This window comes from Alexandromys fortis, unplaced genomic scaffold (genome assembly GCF_014885135.2).
Source record: "Alexandromys fortis isolate MF-2015 unplaced genomic scaffold, M_Fortis_MF-2015_v1.1 scaffold_65, whole genome shotgun sequence".
Lineage (NCBI taxonomy): Eukaryota > Metazoa > Chordata > Mammalia > Rodentia > Cricetidae > Alexandromys > Alexandromys fortis.
The window spans coordinates 1,555,941-1,573,734 of record NW_026067986.1 but is presented as its reverse complement, the minus strand read 5'-3'; the positions used below and the strand labels follow the sequence as shown (position 1 = coordinate 1,573,734).

Genomic DNA, 17,794 nt, shown 5'->3' with positions numbered 1-17,794 from the left:
CCTGCCTGCCTGCCTGCCTGCCTTCCTTCCTTCCTTCCTTCCTTCCTTCCTTCCTTCCTTCCTTCCTTCCTTCCTTCCTTTATTTCTTCCCTTTTTCTTTCTTTATTTCATCCCTTCCTTCTTTCCTTTCTTTCTTTATCTCTTTCCTTTCTTCTTTCTTTCTTTCCTTCCTCCATCCCTCCCTCCTTTCTTCCTCCCTCCCTCCTTCCCTCCCTTCCTTTCTTCCTTCCTTCCTGTCTTTTAACTAATGAGAAATTTTTGTGAGTATGTGTGGACACAGAAAAACCTCTGAAAAAGAGACTTCATGGCTTCACATTGGTTGACTCGCCTCGGGTCAGTGGCATCTTTGAAGCAGGGCCTGGAGCAAATAAACTGAAGAAATAGTACAGCCTCCCCTCTGCCAGGTCAGATTTATACAACTTTGTGTGTCAGGAAAAGAAGCCAGCCAGCACAATGGGCTTTCAAGCCTTAATGCCCGAGTGCTAATAATACTATGTGGGTTTACGTGGGACATTCAAATCATCATAAATCGTTAGATAGGGCTGCCCCATCCACAGCCGACGAACAAGGGCTCATGACAGATGGTAACAGCACAGACCTGGCTGGAACAGCAGAACGGTGTGGGACTTACTGCTGGCCAACTGCCTAGGCGCCACCTCTCACTTCAAAGCCGAGTGTGGGACAGTCCTCCATACCCTGGACTCTCTGAGCTCAGAATGACCAGACTGTTCAATGAAGAGCTAACAAAGTTGCAACGCAGAGGCTTGAGCAAACAGAAGTTTGTTTTCTTCTCACAGGTGGCCTTTCTGGTGTCACCATATCCCACTTACCCGCAAAGTTGAAGCCCGGCCCGGCTTAGATCTAACACCCAGTGGGAAGCTCTTCTTGGTCTCCTATGCCTGGCTCTCTCTCCACTCAGGGTGCTCTAAGAAAACATGGAGCTTCCCCCATGATAGCTTCCCCCAGTGGGCCCTGTGCCCTCCCTGGTCGTCCTCGCCAGGATTCCTTAAGTTCTCTTCTGCATTCATCTGCCTTCATCTGGTTCTCAGCACAGGGTTACCTATGGGGGAGATGGTGAGTAAACTCTCCCCGAATGAGAAAATCAAAACCAGAAGACTCCACTCTGTCCCCTTCTCGCTGTTCTTACTGTGTGACTTTTAACAGGTCTCTTAAATGTGACACTGGGGGCGGGAGTCCACGTTCTGGGAGGACAGAAAGTTCTTTTAAGGAAATACGGACACGCTGATGTAGCTCTTTACCTGTCCTGTCCTCACAAATCGAAGTCCATAGCTTGCAAACCATAAGTTGGGAGTGTTGCTGGGAGTTTCATTTTTCCAGCGTGAATTGGTTCTGAAAGAATGAAATTCCACCTCCTCATACACATTAACAGTCAACAGATTCACACCTATTTATGTTTGTAATTCTGTCCTTCACCCAAGACTTTCTTTCCTACAAGAAACTCTCTACATTTCTAACAGGACGCCGCTGACCAAAGCGGTGTGTTCCGCTACGTCCACTTTTGATAGGCACATTCATTTTTTTCCCCCATCAACAAGAGCTTTCTTCGTACTAAGATTTATCAGGTGATGATAATTCGATGAGCTAGTATATAAGAGCGGTGTCAGATAAAAATTACCTGCCAATATTGGCCATCCGTGAACCTGCGTTGGCAATACACATAATTAACCGTGTTAATTGAAACAGTTGCCATGGAGACAGAAGGAAGAGCGCTTCCCATCAGCTTGACAGGAGTGAGCATGTGAGTGTCGGCTGTATGTAAATAATCACAACCGCTCACACACGGTATCTGTGTCAGTCTAAAGACTAGACTTGAGTCTCACAGTTTAGAGGGCGTTCCCTCCAGTATCCTACGATGCTACCCTAGGCGCCAGAATCTTAGCATGCTGTAGGCACTTCTCGCTAGTCAATTAAACATGCTTAGCCTTTTATTAACACCGTACATGCTAAAGAGGTAATTGGCTAAGAGTTCTTAAGGGGTGTAATTAATTTGTCTTAATTTTGCCCTGTGTTCACCGTCAACTGTGACAAATTCAAGACTCAAAAGTAAGCTGAAATTAATTTTTGATCTTCCTGCAAAGTCTTCCATCTTTGAAACACGGCGTCACGGCGCTGTGCAGGCTGGCCTTGAACTCCTGGACACAGGTGCTCCTTTGGCCTCGGTCTCCCAGCTAGCTGGAAATACACTCGAGCATTCGCTGACATACCAAGCTACCTTATTGCAAAATATCAATATTTTTGAAATGACAATATTGGAATGTAAAACTTTAGTGCCCTAAATAAATTTACTACAGATAAAATTTAGTTTATATTTAATGTAATTATCACTACAGGTAATATTTAGTTTATATTGAATGTTTTGTGCTCCGTGTAGAATTTTTTTCACTCTGTCATCACAACAATTATTCTAATGAGAAGTGACGGGAGGGGGGTTCCTTTCCCCATGACTTCGTGATCAGCCGCTTACTTAGAGGCAGTCAGTAAGGCTCTCTGACTCGCTGAGTCAGCAAAGCAGCATCCGGGTCAGGTGGTTGTAACCTCGTGCAGACAGTGTGCGCCTTCTGCTACCAGCACACCGAGAAAGCAGGAAAGACAAATGGATTTATTGTCTTTCTGCAAACAAGTTATTCTGCAATCAGATCACAGCCAATAAAACGTGATTTGATGACTCAGGTAGTTGGTAGAGAAACCTTGACAGAAATCTATAATTTTCCAGGAGGATGGGAGCATGCTTTACATCTTTCTCTCGTGTTGAAAAGAGACGGTGATGCTGTGGGAAGCAGCTTTTGCATTAGGTTCTACGTAAATTACTGAAAATGGTCTGAAGAAATTAAGAAAGTAGTTTCATATACATGCATCCCCGAAGAGGATTCCTTTCTCTCTCTCTCTTTTCTTTCTTTTCTTATTTTATCTTTTTATTTTTATTTTGAGACTAGGTCTCCTGTAGCTCAGGCTTGCATTGACCTCTGTACGTAACTGAAGATACCCCCAAAGTCTTGATGATCTTGTCTCACTTGAGGGCTGGATACCCAGGGTGGGCAATGCCTGCCTGCTACCTAACTCCTGTGTTTATTCCACACATGGAAATATGAAATTAAAGCTCAGCTCCTGAAAGGTAATTGTCCCATGGGTTATCCACAGAGTGATACTGCAAATTTGGCTACATTCTTTCAAAATATTACTTATTTGAATTATTCAAGTAAATGCTTTCGAATTGATGGGGGTCATGAGGGCTGTGAACTATGAATACTGTTACTAGTACTAGTTACTTAGTTGGATATTTGAAGTAATGTAACAACGTTACTGTCATTTTGAAAGCATTGAGAAACCCGGATTTCACCAATTTCCCTTGAAATAAGAGGTCAGTTCTTGGTAGAGTTTGTCACGGACCCAGGAAGAAGGCACTGGACAAGTACACAGGTTTGTTTCCGAGCACCAGTGGCTCACGACTGCCTTTTAGACGGCCCGAGAGGTGAGGGCCCAGAAGCTGAGAGACACGGACTTCCTGAAGTAAAAAGGAAGGAGACATCACCATGCCCAGAACAGCTTTTCGTACTTAGTAAACACTCCATAATTTTGAGAGAATAAATGAACTTTAGACTGTTCAGCCTGATCAAGCCCAGGATAATTTACTTTTTGATATAGCACACAAAAATGACACAAGGGTAGTAAGTCAGAGTGATGAAAAACTTAAGCTACCTGGACACCAGCTGCAAGTCTTAGTCGCGTCTAAATGAAAACTGGGTCCCAGATACCAATTTGCCTCTCTGACATTTCCATCTCTAGAAGAGTAAAAGAGATGAAGGGAATGGCTATTTGGATCTAATTTTAACCAAGGGGAGATCGGTTGGTGAAATAGAAGTAGAGTAAGTTTTTATCCATCTATTTAATAAAAACTATTGGGTATCTGGCAGTCAGCTTAGCTTGTGGCGTTTGTGATAGTCATGAAGCAGATGATAGATACAGCCCGGGGCACCGCATATTCCAGATATTTTAGACAAGTGGGAAGATGGACCGGTAGAGCCCGAGACTCTAAAACGAGAAGGACCTGCCCTGAAAGTCCAGAGCTGTGCGGCACACAGTCGCCTTTGCTCCCATTCTCTTTGCTGTGAAACTTGAAGCTGCCAACGGCAACGCTGCGTCTATCACCGGCTTGTGGCGTCCTTGCCAATGCAACAGAACTTGGAACATAAAGCCAGAAGCACATCAAGGGCGTCTTCCCAACTCCAGGAGTTCGAAATGGGAGGTGTATGAACTAAACAGTAGCAGCAGATTGACCCCCCAGTTAGAACCGCGGAACCAAACCTAGAGCGTGGGCGTGGCCGCAGAGGATGGACCTGTTTTCGTCAGCGACTCAAATGGTGAACTTGGGAGAAACAATAGCAAAAACAGACATCGGTGAACTTGGTCACTGGCGTCCTCTGTGCTCTCTCCCTTTGTCCTCACACCAGCTCTCTGCAGATGATGGTGTTTGTTTGTCCTCACTTTCTAATGAAGTCAATCAGAGCTGCTAACGTCCTCAAGGTTACACGGCTTCTCAGTGGCACAGTTGATTCAAGCCCGGACTGCCGACTTCATGGTGTGAGTGACTTCAATGATATCCTTCGGTTTGGGAATGGCCAGGGCGAGATGAACGGCCCTAGTGGAAAGTTACAGATTTGCTCCTCAAAAGTACCCCAATAGACTTGAAAAGTACGTCGAATGGATGTGAGCCAAATGTAAACTCATGCACTTAAGTTACCAAAAACACCAACTACAAAAGGAAACCCCCCATGCCAGTAGCAGGTCCTGGAGATTTGGGGCTGTGGGCTTATTATGGCCAGAGTATAAAGTGATGTGGTTGTCGACAGAACTGATTTTAAGCTACATTTTATTTTCCAAATAATATATTTTAATTAATTCTTTGGGACCTTCGTACAGCATACCTCGGCCGGTTCTTCCCTACCCCCCCCCCCCCCCCCCCCCCCCCCCTCTTTTTCCCTCCTTTCTTCTTTTTTTTTTTTTTTTTTTTTTTTTTTTAATAACGTCTTCTGTTTGGTATTTGAGAATTGAATACACGGGCACATGTAGTTGCTCATATCTGTTCCCTGCTCCCCCTCTGTAATGCCAGCCATATCCATCCTGACTCCTCACCCCACCCCAATTTGTGTCCTCTTTTTAAAAAAGGTTTTTCCTTATTCTTTCTTTCTTTCTTTCTTTCTTTCTTTTTTTTTTTTTTTAAAGAAGATGCTATCTTGAGCGGATTTCCTGGTCCTGTAGTTCTTAGAGTCTTTCTGCCCCATGATCTGCAACATTGTTCCCTGAGCCTTCAGTGTAGGGTTGTGTTGTAAATGTCAACCAAGTCAGGAATGAGAATGTTCTCGGTGCCTCATGGGAAGTGACAGGTAAGGACTGAGAGCCGTTGCAGAAGGGATGGCTTCTGACCCCCCTGGGATCCTGTGTAGCACACCAAGCCCGTCTGTGCTCTATGCGCTACCATACAGTTCTTGAATCGGGCAAGGGGCTGGATATTGAAACACAAAAAGACACAGGGACAGACAAAGAGATGAGGACACGCATCATCCTTGAAATAGCAATGCCCCAAGAATGTCCTTCTTATTGTGTTTAGGGGCAGCTTATATAGGGATAGCCAGGCCCCAGCCAAACCCACCAGAAACCACTCCCCTGCCATCAGGAACTCCTGAAGGCCTCGTGTTCAGTGCAGCTGCAAGCTATCTCAGAGAAGAGGAAAAGAAGTTGTTTACAAAGAAATTCAGGATCTGGGGGTTCACAGCTCCCAACAATCCTGGAGTCACACTCCTCCCCTTCTTCTTCATGCGCTGCCAGTGAGCACCGGTGGCCAGCCAGCCCCTTACCAGCACACTCAGTGACAGCCCAGGGCAGCTTTTCTTGTCCTTGAAGACACTGGATACACCAGGAAGGAAGGAGAAAGAGAATATGAGATCACGGGTCAAGGAAAGGCTGAGAGAGAATGGGATCAAACTGGTGGGGGGGGGAGAGTGGTTCACAATGATCTGTCCTCACTGAGAAGTGGGAAACAAAATTTAATATATCAAGAGAATTTAATATATCACGGGAAAACTTTCTTTAGCTCTTTGGCTTAAAAATTAAAAAAGAACATTTAATTTGCGGCCATAATGCTTGTGAATACTAAGGTACCTCGATTGTAATGAACCTTCTAGATCCCTGTTGGACAGTTACCTCGACGTACGTTGTATGAAAGCGGTAGCATTAGGCCCATGTAACCGTCACCAGCATGGGAGTGAGGTGGGCTTAGCACTAGCTTTGCTGAAGACGGGTTCCGGGGACCTGGCCTTAGCATTTAAGCCTTAGTTCCCACCAATAAAATGGAGTTAATAATGCCTGCCCCGTGGCGCGCTCTAAGGATGTAGTGGAATAGTGGCGCGCTCTAAGGATGTAGTGGAATAGTAACGACCACCCACTGCGGTGCTCCAGGAAAGACTTTTTGATTTGTCCGGTGTTTATCCCCAGCACAAAGGACAGCCTGGATAAAAAGTAGGTGCTTGTTGGTGTTCAGTGAATGAGCACATGAATGAATGAATGAATGAATGAATGAATAGATGATTGAATGAATTGATTGATAACGATCTCTGTTGTGAAGGATGAGAGCAAATGAGTGTTATGGAGAGGTTTGACGGGGTCCGTCAGAGCCAAATTAGTGTTTCCCCTCCCCATGTCACATGACCTCCGGATCTTCCAAAGGCCAAGTCTTCCTAGTCTTATCTTGGTCCCTACGCTGCTCTCCGTGGTGAGCTTAAAATGGCCTCACTCTAGCTAAGCGTGTATCTCTGAAAGCTTGAAGTGAAATTGGAGCCCAATGACTGGTAGTCACTCACAAACAGAGGACAACCTAGATGGCGTCTCAGGCATTCCCATCTCTGATACATCGGGGTTCGCCCGAGAGAAAGATTTAGCAAAACACAGACATCCTTTCGGCGGCTGGTTACCTCTTGGTCAAGCTTGAGTGTGGTAAATTACGTATGAGCGGTTGGTCAGCTCCGCACTGTGCAAATCCAGGTTCAAATAAAACCAGACAACACCTTCGGTACGTCTCCTATTGCTCTCCCTGAGGCATGTACATGGTGATAAAACTTTCGTGTCCATAATATTAGATGAAAGCGCACGACATTCATAAACCAGGAGGACAAAAACTCAGGGTGCATCAGATTGAAATCGCCAATAAAAGTATCGAGTTTTCAGCTCGGCGTTTGAGGATGACAGCGGAAATAAGGAGTTCTGGATTCAGAGCGCTGTGACCCAAAGTGAGAGGAATCAGGCCGAACTGAGTGGAAGGAGAAGCCATCTCTATTTGCTGCAAGAGAAAACGGAACAGGGGATTTACTTAGTCACACGCGTGTAGTCTGAGCGTGTAGCTGAAGCCCCGCCAGCTAACACCTTGCGTGTGGCCTTCTGGTCTTCTAATTGCTTGCTCCGTGATAATCTTATCTCCGGGCACAAGCCAACCTTGAAGCTGGAACTGCGTGGCAATTAAGGAAACTCGCACATCTCATAGAGGCATGTAGGAGATCGCCAATAAATATTTATCAGTTAACATCTGGACGCTAAGAAGATAGGTTTTCTTTCTGGCTTAACCTGGGACTCCAGTCTACCGTTGCTGGTACTCCCTCGGGGAACTACAAAGGGTACCTTCTCCCTGAAGCCCTTCTGGCCAGAATCAGCTAAATTAAAGTCATCTCTCCGCCATCCCCTAGAAAGCGTCTTTTCAGACTGATTTGTTTCGTATTTGGTTATATTCCAGTTTATCGTAGTTATGACATCTGAATACCACACAGCACACATCCTCATCCAGAAAGGAGTTGCAGCTTGTGTAGGGGCACAGCAGCCAACAGCATCCCCACAGGGTCCGACTTGCAGGAGAGGCATGCCGGGCGTGTTTCACGTGGCTGAAGAAATTCTTAAAGCCACCCTTGACTGCTTGTCCCTGTAAATCTGCCAAGAATGGGTACAAATGGAACCGAGATTGAAAGATGGATCTATTTCATCAAACACGTGGCCAAACCTAATAGATGTACACCTCAGAATTGCTTGAAGGTAGACTGTGTAACTAGCTGAAAGTCTTCCAACGGGAAATAATATATGGTCTTGTATTTGGTTGAGAGACCTGTTAAATATTTGATGTGCTGTACAAAAAAAAAAACAGTTTTGATGCATTCAATCTTTAGAAAAATGCTTTGGGGAGGGTGAAACTACCTATGGCCGAGGTTCTTAGCCTCTCACGAGCATTTCCATTGTGAGCTGAGCTACAGGGCAGGCCCAAGCTCCCAACAAAGACAAGAGAACGTGACTGTCAGCTTTCAGACCTCTGGTCCTCTGAAGGATGAAGGAAATAAGGCAGGCAGAGAGGAAACCTGTTTCTAAGATCCCACAGGGGGTGCAGAGGCGTCAAGAGCAGCAAACCTTCAGAGTTGTGTGTGGGGGTTACGTTGAGCATGTAATGGCAATGTTAGTGGCTGAATGTGCACATTAGTGGCTGAATGTGTTTGCACTGGGTGGGTGGAAGGGACTTATTCCCCTAACAGTCTAAGGAGTGGACATTGTAATCTTTCTCAGGCAGAAGTATACACTTTGGTGGAGAGGAACCGGAACTTAACGAGTAGCTTGTTATTTTGACTACAGAGCTCTATGTAAGGGAAGAAAGTATTAGGAGGCTGTTAAGGGAGTTGCCTGGGGCCACAGTGGGATCCAGTAAGGGAGCCGTGAGAGGCAGTGAGTGGGTCCCAGTACACCTTGACACTCCGAATGGCGAGGAGGTGATGTCGTGTTGATGGTGTGGTGGGGATGGAAAGGGCACCTGTGGTGTGGCTGGTACCACATGTTGATTCTACGGTTCCTGTTCAGAAAGAGTCAGAAACTGGGAAGTAAATGGAAAACTCAGGTGCTCTGCAAAAAGGAAGGAATGGTGGGAGAGGGTTTTTCCTCTTTCCCACATCTTTTTGTAGCTAATTCGTCCTGTGCATTGTGCTCGATACTCTCACTAAGAGACAGGTGAGCAGAATCTGTAAGATGTAGTCTTCTTAAGAGGAATTCATTCAACCTATTTCTGCCTTATGTGTGAATCGCTTTATTTTTTACTAATTTCCCATTTCACCATAACTCAGGTGACAGACTTATTTCTAGTACTGTTAGAAACAGGAAGATTTTAACCACGGTTTCTTGAATCTTGAGCCTTCAGAAGGGATCAAAATGAGCATTTATTATCTGGGTAGTAGAGAGACAGCCAGATCCCGTGCATTCTTGTGTCCACCTTGATGCAATGACTTGAAATCAGAGGAGTTAGTGATTTCCAGGTGGCTCACTCCTTAGCTCGCCGTCTTTGCTCGGACTTTGCTCTGTCTACTTAACTGTTTGCTGTTCTCTAAAGATAGAGCCTTAAAGGAGAGCTAGGTCATGAAAGTGATGTTGACACCTGGTAGCCATGAAACCAAAACACACAACAGGTGTGGTGTTTGGCAAGAGGGATCGCCGTAGTGAACTTGCTCCGGCCGGTAGTGGGCCTTTAAAACGCTGGGGATATAGACATTCACAGCTTACAAGCACGGGGCAATCACCCCTTGCCTGGCTCAACCAGCTCCTCTCTGGGATTGCCCTCCTGGGTCCTGAATCAGGCAGCAGCCTTGGTGGGAGGAGGGAAGGGTGGAGCTGCACAAGGGGCACCTGCAGCCAGAAGGCTGAGCTTTGAGGGTTATCGCCATCCTCAGCCTGTTGCGTGAGCCTCAGGTTCTCATCTGTACGAAGAGGATGGCAGGAAATGGGGCTCGTGGGCCCCAGAATCTATTTATATTCTTTTATAGTATTTTTATGAGACTTGCTGTGTGTCAGGCACTCTCGTCATCGCTTTACAAATATGAAATTCATTCCAGTTGCTTTTACCTCCCTGTGGGGTATCTGCCGTTATTATAATCTCCACCATGCTGATGAGAACACTGATGCTCAGGGCATCGGCTGACCTGCTCACCTCCTGAATCAGCCAGAGGCAGAGCTGGTTTTTGAGCCATGATGGAGCATCATTGCACATTTGTATCCTAAGGCTCTGCTGAGCAGGAGAGAGACGTAGCTCCTCTCGCGAGTGACGGCAGAGACCCTCAGGTCAGGAGACTTCCTGGGCCCACCACTTGTGTGTGGATAACTGACTGGGCGTTTAATGCTGGGGTCAGGTGAGGCCAATCAAAAAGACAAAGTCCAGGGTTGGGTGACACATTTTAGTTGTCTAAAAAAAAAATTAAACTGGCAAATAGCTATCATAAATAGATCAGACCGATTTGTCGGTAGAAATGGGTCTGAGAAGTAACAAGCCCTTCCACACTCTGCCTCCGAATTGTCACCCCACCCATGCTCCTTCCACTAGGCTTTCGCCCGTGCAAACTGGATAGCCGCCTCCTTTTGGTAGGACTCTGCCCCGACTTCATGTTATCGTGGAATGCTAAGTTAGCTAACAGATGTTTCCACTTGGGTCTGGAGCCAGATACAGGGTTTAGAAATGATTGCTACTGGGTCCAGTGCCGGAACTGTTGGCTCATTGTTGACCGTGCCGGCCCTGGAGAAACCCTTAGCAGACAGTCATACTCAGAATTGCCCTTTGGAACGATGGCTGCCGCCCCAGCCCGTGCAGCTTTCCAGCCTCTGCACAGCCAGGTAAAGGCTGCAGGTTCATCTCTATGGATCTGCTTCCCTTGGGGTAAGAAGAAGAAAGCTGGGTGTTTGCTAGCGTGGGCATGAGGACACAGACACTGGGCATCTCCTTTCGGTCCTGGAGGCCCTCTCAATCCTGGGTGGCTGTGGCCACCAGCCCACTGTTGATTCATTACTCAGCCACACCCCAGATCCTGCCACTACTCCGGTTCCTGGCTCTGCTTGCGTCACAGTTGCAGACAGTAAATGAAAGTTGATAAAGGTGGCCCGCGGGGGAACAGAATTGGCCATTCTGCGCCTAAGGAAGCCAGTAGCTGGAACGAGGCCCTGACAGCCCAAAGCCAAGCAAGCACCAAGACAGCTGGAGAGTGAGTCAGGGTTGGAGGGTTGGGACGACTTAGGAAGGACGGGGTGGATGGGGAAAGGAGGGCAGGACCAGGGGGCACTGGTTGGCTCTGAGAGTCAAATGCCTCGATTGCACCCACTCACAGTGAGTTTGGGATGAACCTCTGCTGCTGTGAGAAATGCATTAGAGATTTAGTAAGAAAATTCTGACTTCGTGAGCAAGGACTCTAGTGCCTTGGTTGGCCTAGAGATTGTGAAGCTGGAATGTGCTCTGAATAGCCAGTAGTTCCTGGACTGGGAGTTTGCTTGGTGGTAACTGAGCCATCCTTCCTGAATTAGCTGTGTTCCTGTAGGTTTGCTCTCTGGCTTTCGTGAGGGCCCTCTTTGCCAGTCCAGAATTCTGTTTCCTTTGGGGGAAGCCATACCATCTTCTGGAAAAGACACTGTGACAATTAAAATCACCCAGCCCTGCCACCTCCACCAACAACAAACGGCAAGCCTGTGGCAGGACTCTGGTGGAGCTCGCCCATTGGTGCAGACCAAATCCCATCCCACAGCCGTTCCTTGCAGAATCTTGATCCTATGGCTTCCGAGGCTCCAGAGTCTTTTCCCGCTTTCACGTCCGGGCCTTGTGTGGACACACGTGTTTTTATCGCTGATCTGTGAGCCCTTTGCAGGAGAGCTTTGGAACCAGAGATTCAAGTTCCTATTTTAACTCAGCTGCTTGCTGGCTGTGGGACTTGTGTGTGTGCCTTGTGCGTGTGCCTTGTGCGTGTGCATGTGTGTGTGTGCATTGGGTGTGTGCCTTATGTGTGTGACTTGTGCATATGCCTTGTGTGTGTGTGCCTTGGGTGTGTGCCTTATGTGTGTGACTTGTGCGTGTGCCTTGGGTGTGTGCCTTATGTGTGTGCCTTGAGCGCGTGCCTTGTGCGTGTGCCTTGTGTGTGTGCCTTATGTGTGTGACTTGTACGTGTGCCTTGTGTGTGTGCTTTGTGTGTGTGCCGTGTGTGTGCTTTGTGTGTGCGCCTTGGGTGTATGCCTTGTGTGTGTGCCTTATGTGTGTGACTTGTACGTGTGCCTTGAGCACGTGCCTTGTGCGTGTGCTTTGTGTGTGTGCCGTGTGTGTGCTTTGTGTGTGTGCCTTGTGTGTGTGACTTATATGTGTGCCTTGTGTGTGTGCCTTGCCCCTCTGTACTGCCAGCTCATTTTCTGCAAGAGGCGGTTGACAAGAACCCAGTTTTGTCTAGCGTAAGGCCGACTGTGAGGCTATAATGAATGAATGCCTGGAAATGCATGGAACGTTCTTAGAGAAGCCCTGGGTACACTGTAAAGAGTCACTGAGGGCTGTGGTCAACTATTCCCAGCATTCTCCGTGGACCTGGAACAGTTGGTATTAAATGTTCAGAGACTAAGGGACAACTTGGTCCTTGCAGAGGGGATCACCTCCAGGGAGCTAGAGATGGAGGGGAGGAGAACACACTGTTTCTCTCTTAGCCTTTGAAGAGAGTTTGTGGTAAGAATTTTGGGCTCTGAGGGGTAAAGAGTTAGATAATGTTCTTGTCACAAGCCTTCTGGGATTTGGGATTTGTCCTGTGGGCAATTGGAAGGCAGGAAAAGAGACCTAGGTGATCTACAGGACCACAGCCTCCTAGGGTGTGCCTGGTGCGGGAGGGTCTTCTGGGGCCCTTTTTTTGCTTCCCACAACACTGGCCTTTGTAGAGACAGCCTTGAAGAGGAGCACATTTTAAAGACTTGGATCTACATTGTTGCATCTTAAAAGAACCAAGTGTAATTGAATTGCTGATACAAGCGGCTACTTGTACAAGGTCCAGGTCACCCTAATCTCTATGGAAACGCGTGTTTGTTTTAAAACCTAGCAATCCAAAGTGGGTTTTTAATCAGGTCGCTTTCGGTGATAAGCATTTTATTTATATTCTCCAGCCATCGAAGACCTGTGAAATCAAATGATTTCAAATTAAGTAGAAAAACCATGGCACAGAAGAATGTTAATAGAGCCCGCCACACGTCCAGCCTCCCCCTTCCTGTCCCCAGTCTGTGCCTGCACCCGCTGCTGAGATCGCCCCATTTATTCCCACTGTCCTCTGCTCTCTTTAGCTCCCAACTTGCACTCAGCCAGGAAGGGAAATGCGTTGGCATTTTATGGAAAAAAAAAAAAAACAGTTAATCTTCTCTCATCACCATCCGCTAGTGCTGTTAGTAAAAGGGAAAATTCAAAGCGGGGGTGTGCAGTGTGCACTAAGTGCTCACCCGGCCGGGTCTCCTCACTGTGTGTGCAAGGCGCTGAGAGCCACAGGACCCTGCTCCCTGCCTCAGCACCTGCCTGGGGGTGAAAATGGCCTGGAACTCAGCTCTGTCAGCACATTCTGCCCTAGATCTGCTCAAGTGATATTCTAAGTGATTGGAAGCTTTTATCTGCCTCGGAAAGCAAGCCTTTTCAAATAAGTATTGACTGTTAATGACCTGTTTAAATAAAACATTCAATTTCCCTTTCTTCCCCCCAACAAAGAATTGAGTCGGCAGAGACATTTCTAAAGGAAAGGCTAGCCCTGCCTTTCAAAGGAGGCTGAGCCAAAGCTTTTAAATGTGAACATTTTTTTCCCTGACATTTGCCCTTAAAATGCTATTCAGTGAAGTTGGGCTCACAGGAGGTTGAGCACATTGAAGTGTCTTTGAATAAAAAATGCAACCTTGAGGGTTCTTTTTCCTCCAAATTAAAAAAAATGCCCCAACTAAGTACTGCCCTACGAAATTCATATTCTGTCACCATGCTGTCTCGATGTTTATGAATGCTCATTCTTAACAATCAGAGAGACTTTCCTCTGAGGGATGGGTTAGTTACCACACAAGACCTTTTATTAAAAAGGGAGAATTAAAAAAAAAAAAAAAAAAAAAAAAGAAGAAGAATCCATGGAATGTAAGTCCGAGATCGCAATAATTACAGGCAAAGGAGAGAGGGCCCAGAAAACCTCACAGAAGTCCAGGCGGCAGCCACCGGTCCAGGTAGTAAATTTAGAGAAAGTTCCGTTTATACAGAATAAGCCTTTTTACTCTCCAGTTGGCATATGGGCACCCCACTCTGCACAGAAGACTAGATGGTGGGTCTCTGAACTCGGTTAAAAGTGATCTAGATAGAAAAGTGGCCTACTACATCAAACTCCGCACCCACTCGCTCTGTGTTTTAAGGTGAGCGCTCAGCTCCCTGCCACTCTTAAGAGTCCCTGTCAACTCAAAGGACCTTATAGGTCACTGAATATGTCCACCTTTTCTCCACCCTCGGAGACCTGAGGCTCGCGTGCCAGAGCTACCTGAGGCTGTCAGGAATGCAGGCAGGCACCCTTTAGAAACCACATCACACGGCAGCTTCTCCCAGCTCCCCTGTCCATGCCTACTGTCCGGTTTCCTATCCACCACACGCCGCTCTGGCATGACCCATGCTGGGAAAAGAATGAAAGAAGTCAGTCTGTGACCCTTACATCTTCTTTCAAAAGTAACTGCATGCCCTGAACTAAGTCACAACGCAGTCATCAAGATGTCCCTATCCCGGGAGACTGATGGTCACTGTGTTGTGTCACCAACATCTTGGATGCAAGATCTGAGACCGGCGTCAGAAAGTGTCTCCGTTCATACATGATCACTGCATGTTCTAGGCTGTGCCAAGGTCAGGCACGTAGACATATTAATTGCTGTAGAACAGGGATACGGATGATAAACCCTTGCATGCCATGCAGTTCCTGAGAAGCTTCATAGCATCAAATAGATGTTGCCTACAACCATTTGATGTGGCTCTACACACTTTCAGCCGAGGCAGGACATTGGTAGAACCATCAATGGACTTTCTTGCCCGGCGCTTGACTCTGCAGCTTGTGCACTCTGCCTGTGTACATCACATACCTGCCTGGAGGGCCAAAGCTGGACCCTCAGGACTGTATTCTTCCTACAGTTCAAAGTCCACGACGCTGTGATAATGGCTAGGGGCCGAGTCAGCAGGCCTGGGTTTGAGCCTTGGTCATGTGGCTTCTTGCTGACTCTTGTACTCTTGTACTCACTGGTCACGAGGAGAAAGTAAAAAGTTATCTATCATTTGCATCCTAGAGTCAAGAGGGGGTGAAATGAAAAGCAACCAAGCCAAACTACGTGTGTCCAAGGCTAGGAGAGTGCCTGACATGCTCGCTGCACACTCTCCATGAGTGTGCTCATTGATACGAATAATGTTAGCAAAAGAACCACTCTTTAGTATGTAGAGAGTAACTACCAGTTATCCATGTAGACTTCCGTGGGACCCCAGCTACTGTGTGTTGGTTTGGGACCAAGGAAAACACTCTCTTTATGTCTGAGGACAGAGATCTAGTCCAAGATTAGTGAGTGGGCTCTCACCTTGAGTCTGGTTGAAATCATGTTACCATGTTCCTTTGCGTCCAGCCTGGCATACGACAGGCTATTTGAATTTCTAGCAAGTCCCCAATGGTGCTGAGCATGTTCCCCTGGGAACCACTCTCCAAGAACGGCTGCACTGGTCCAGCACTTTGTAGGAGAAACAGAATGTGTGCCCACAGACACGAGTTTGAATTCTGTGGTAGACACATTAATAATAATAATAATATTAATACTATAATAGAAATGGATGGAAAATGGAACAAAATGGATAATATACTTTGTTTGACTTAATCTATAAAATACAATATAATGATTTTAGCATCCAGTCAATATAAAAATATGAACGAGAGAGTTTGCATTCTTGTTGTGCTAAGTCTGTAAAATCTAGGAACTATATAGTTCCAGCACTTTCTGACCCAGACAGGCTGTGTAGGAGGATGACCCTGAGAGCGGCTGACACCAATACTACCCAGGTTTCCCAGGGCCTCACACACTTCCCTTTGGCAAACACGGTAGAGGAGCTTCTGGTTATCAGCCAGGAGATCAGAAGGGTCCCTGCCCTGTACCAGGATGCAGTCAGGACATTTGCCATCCCCCCCCCCCCCTGCGGCTCACAGAAGATGACTTCACTATTCTGCTAATGAGCCCAGACCCACAGTCTGGTTTTGATGTGTCTACAAACTGTGGGAAGCCGCTCCTAAAAGCCTCGGCAGAAATTGCTAAGATCGTCTTCTTCAGTTTCTCTCCCGGCCTGCCTTCTTCTGGTTTTCCAAGTCCAGTTCGGGCAGTGTGACGTCACGCCTGAGAACAAGAAAGTGAATCTCAGAGCCACGGTAGGTTACAGAGAAACAAAAGTGAAATTGTCACTGCCTCCCCAGAGAGCCAGGGAAATGCTGAGACGTCAGCCAGGTTCAGGCCACTCTTGGAAGTTTTCCTGTTTCCATGACTGTGGGAGGAACACAAATATTTGAACTTGGAGTCGGTAATTGATCACGTTGACATACACATTAAACTTCATTGTATTATGTCAATTGGAAATGCTGAGGCAGATGTGTTTGCCAGAATTCCTGCTACTCGGGTTTATTTCTCATAAAAATGTTTACTTTTGTTTGGAAGCTAGTAGGTTTTCAGAAGGGCATTAATGCATACTATTTAAGGCCGCTGCTCGGCAAGGCCTTCAGCTTGATAGAACTCTGAGGCTGAAGTGCTTGGCATTAACCGTATTTATGTTTTATTAATTTCACTCTGGAGGGGCATAGAGATAATGTATTAAAATGGTGAATTCTTTTCTTTGTGATTGATGTCTTTGCCTGATAAGTTTTTTTGCAACTCCTTGGTCTTTATTTTTGCCTAGGGTATATAGTAAAACACGGTACCTAGACATATTTCTAATGTTGCTACTGACATCTAAGTTATTGTTTTAAGAAAAAAAAATCTTTAGCCATTAACTAAGCTTTGGAAATGCTGTGAAAGCCAGCGTTTATGTCTCTGGGCATCTTAGCTGTGCTGGCTGACAGGTTGACAGCGAACATGTCTCCATAGACTAGAGTGTGCATGTCCCGGATACATACAGTGTGTATGTCCCGGATACATACAGTGTGTATGTCCTGGATACATACAATGTGTAAACAAGATTGAGATTAGGTGGGACTGGCTGGCCAGATGCAGTCCGTAGCAGGACAAGGTCTCAAAAGCTGAGGGCCATGACACAGTCTTGTCCTCAAGGAGCAGGAACAAGGCAAAAGTGTGCTTCAGAACAGCCAGGCAGGACCAGTGCCAGCCAGAAGGGGCAAACACTCGTGAACACCCGGAAGCTGCATTTCTCCCTCACGCACAGTGCCCCAGCACCTGTTCCTACCAGTAGAACCCAACTTCATATCTAGTTACTTAACTCATCATTTTAAAAGGCAAACTAATTTTTTGTCTTTTTAGATTAAGGCCCTTCACTTAGTTTCAATAATTGGCACTATGGGCAATTTCCCAACCTTCTAATGTATACCAACCAGCAAAAAAGTACATGGTTTGGAAGGGACACTGGAATCTACCCAGAAAGAAGAGCCTATAGGGGCAGCCTTCCTTATGGGAAAAAAATAGAGATCAGCTCCTGCAATTCCTCCTATCTTCACATCTGAGAAGCCTGCGTAGCCCCATCCTGCATTTGTAGCTAGCATTTCCTTCCATGGAAAAATAATGTCATGATTAATCTGTCCTTAAGAAGGGCCTTTGTTGAATTGCACTGTGAGGTCAGTGAGCAGAGAAATTGCCAAGAAAATAGGAGTGTGGGGGGGGGTAGAGGGGAGAGAGAGAGAGGAGAGGGGAGAGAGGAGAGAAAGAGAGGGGGGAGAGAGAGGGGGGGAGAGAGAGA

General features: G+C 46.6%; 1 protein-coding gene across 5 annotated transcripts in view; it reads left to right on the top strand.

The window, feature by feature from the left end:
- The window catches only part of Spats2l (spermatogenesis associated serine rich 2 like), a 151,219-nt gene that overhangs the window by 54,831 nt on the left and 78,594 nt on the right, over positions 1-17,794 (top strand). Inside the window, exon 1 of one of the 5 annotated variants that reach the window (XM_050159297.1) lies at positions 10,948-11,057. The exons of the other annotated variants lie outside the window; for them this stretch is intronic. The gene's annotated coding sequence lies outside the window, so the exon portion shown is untranslated. Of the gene's footprint in view, positions 1-10,947; positions 11,058-17,794 lie in introns of those variants that run through there. 5 annotated transcript variants of the gene reach the window in all.